Source organism: Bos taurus, chromosome 5, assembly GCF_002263795.3.
Source record: "Bos taurus isolate L1 Dominette 01449 registration number 42190680 breed Hereford chromosome 5, ARS-UCD2.0, whole genome shotgun sequence".
Taxonomy (NCBI): Eukaryota; Metazoa; Chordata; class Mammalia; order Artiodactyla; family Bovidae; genus Bos; species Bos taurus.
The window spans coordinates 5,787,728-5,789,962 of NC_037332.1; the positions used below are offsets into that span (position 1 = coordinate 5,787,728).

Genomic DNA, 2,235 nt, shown 5'->3' on the forward strand with positions numbered 1-2,235 from the left:
GAAGTCAGGAAGATTGATTCCTCCAGCTCCATTCTTCTTTCTCAAGACTGCTTTGGCTATTCAGGGTCTTTTGAGTTTCCATATGAATTGTGAAATTTTTTGTTAGTTCTGTGAAAAATGCCATTGGTAATTTGATAGGGATCTCATTGAATCTGTAGATTATGTTTGGTAGTACAATCATTCTCACAATATTGATTCTTCCTACCCAGGAACACGGAATATCTCTCCATCTGTTTGTTCTCTTTGATTTCTTTCATTAGTGTCTTACAATTTTCTGTGTACAGTTCTTTTGTCTCCTTAGGTAAATTTATTCCTAGATATTTAGTTCTTTTTGTTGCAATGGTGAATGGGATTGATTCCTTAATTTCTCTTTCTGGTTTTTCATTGTTAGTATGTAGAAATGCAAGTGATTTCTGTGTATTGATTTTGTATCCTGCAACTTTGCTAAATTCACTCATTAGCTCTAGTAATTTTCTGATACTATCTTTAGGGTTTTCTATGTATAATATCATGTCATCTGCAAACAGTGAGAGGTTTACTTCTTCTTTTCCAATTTGGATTCATTTCTTCTTCTTCTGATTGCTGTAGCTAGGACTTTCAGAACTATGTTGAATAATAGTGGTGAAAGTGGACACCCTTGTCTTGTTCCTGATCTTAGGGGGAATTCTTTCCATTTTTCACCATTGAGAATAATGTTTGCTGTAGACTTATCATATATGGCCTTTACTATGCTGAGGTAGGTTTCTTCTATGCCCATTTTTTGAAGAGTTTTAATCATAAATGGATACTAAAATTTGTCAAAGGCTTTTTCTGCCTCTATTGAGATTATTATGTGGTTTTTATCTTTCAATTTGTTAATATGGTATATCACATTGATTGATTTGCATATATTGAAGAATCCTTGCATCCCTGGAATAAACCCAACTTGATCATGGTATATGAGCTTTCTGATGTGTTTCTGAATTCTGTTTGCTAAAATTTTGTTAAGAATTTTTGCATCTATGTTCATCAGTGATATTGGCCTGTAGTTTTCTTTTTGTGTGTTGTCTTTGTCTGGTTTTGGTATCAGGGTAATGGTGGCCTTGTAGAATAAGTTTGGAAGTACTTCTTCCTCTGAAATTTTTTGAAAGAGTTTGAGAAGGTTAGACATTAGCTCTTCTCTAGATGTTTGATAGAATTCTCCTGTGAAGCCATCTGGTCCTGGGCTTTTGGTTTTGGGCAGACTTTTGATCACAGCTTCAATTTCAGTGCTTGTAATTGGGTTGTTCATAATTTCTATTTCTTCCTGGTTCAGTCTTGGAAGATGGAACTTTTCTAAGAATCTGTCCATTTCTTCCAGGTTATCCATTTTGTTGCCATGTACTTGTTCATCATAGTGTCTTATAATCCTTTGTATTTCTTCATTGTCTGTTGTAACCTCTTTTTAATTTCTAATTTTGTTGATTTGATTCTTCTTCTTTTCTTTTTTTTTATTTTTTTCTTCTTCTTCTTTTCTTGATGAGTCTGGCTAAAGGTTTGTCAATTTTGTTTATCTTCTGAAAGAACTACCTTTTAGTTTTATTAATCTTTACTACTGTTTCTTTCATTTCTTTTTCATTTATTTCTGCTCAGATCTTTATGATTTCTTTCCTTCTAATAATTTGGGGTTTTTCTGTTCATCTTTTTCCAGTTGTTTTAGGTGTAAAGTTAAGGAAAGTGAAGTCGCTCAGTCGTACCCCACTCTTTGCGACCCCATGGACTGTAGCCTATCAGGCTCCTCCATCCATTGGATTTTCCAGGCAAGAGTGTTGGAGTGGATTGCCATTTCCTTCTCCAGGGGATCTTCCCGAGCCAGGAATCGAACCCGGGTCTCCTGCATTGCAGGCAGATGCTTTACCATCTGAGCCACCAGGGAAGCCCCTGGTGGTGTAAAGTTAGGTTGTCTATTTGATGTTTTTGTTTCTTGAGGTAGGATTGTGTTGCTATAAACTTCCCTCTTAGAACTGCTTTTGCTGCATCCCATAGGTTTTGAGTTGTGTTTTCATTGTCATTTGCTTCTGGAAATTTTTTGATTTCCCTTTTGATTTCTTCAGTAACCTGTTGGTTATTTAGAAATGTGTTGTTTAATCTCCATGTGTTTGTGTTTCTTACAGTTTTTTTCTTGTATTTGATATCTAGTCTCATAGCATTGTGGTTGAAGAAGATGCTTAAAACGACTTCAATTTTCTTAAATTTACTGAGGTTTGGTTTGTGACC

At 35.1% G+C, this 2,235-nt stretch overlaps 1 non-coding gene across 1 annotated transcript; it reads right to left on the minus strand.

Annotated features, from left to right (window-relative positions):
- Positions 1-1,822: 1,822 nt before the first annotated feature.
- Positions 1,823-1,894, minus strand: TRNAC-GCA (transfer RNA cysteine (anticodon GCA)). The gene has a single exon. It is a non-coding gene; the product is annotated as a tRNA-Cys (tRNA).
- Positions 1,895-2,235: the final 341 nt, after the last annotated feature.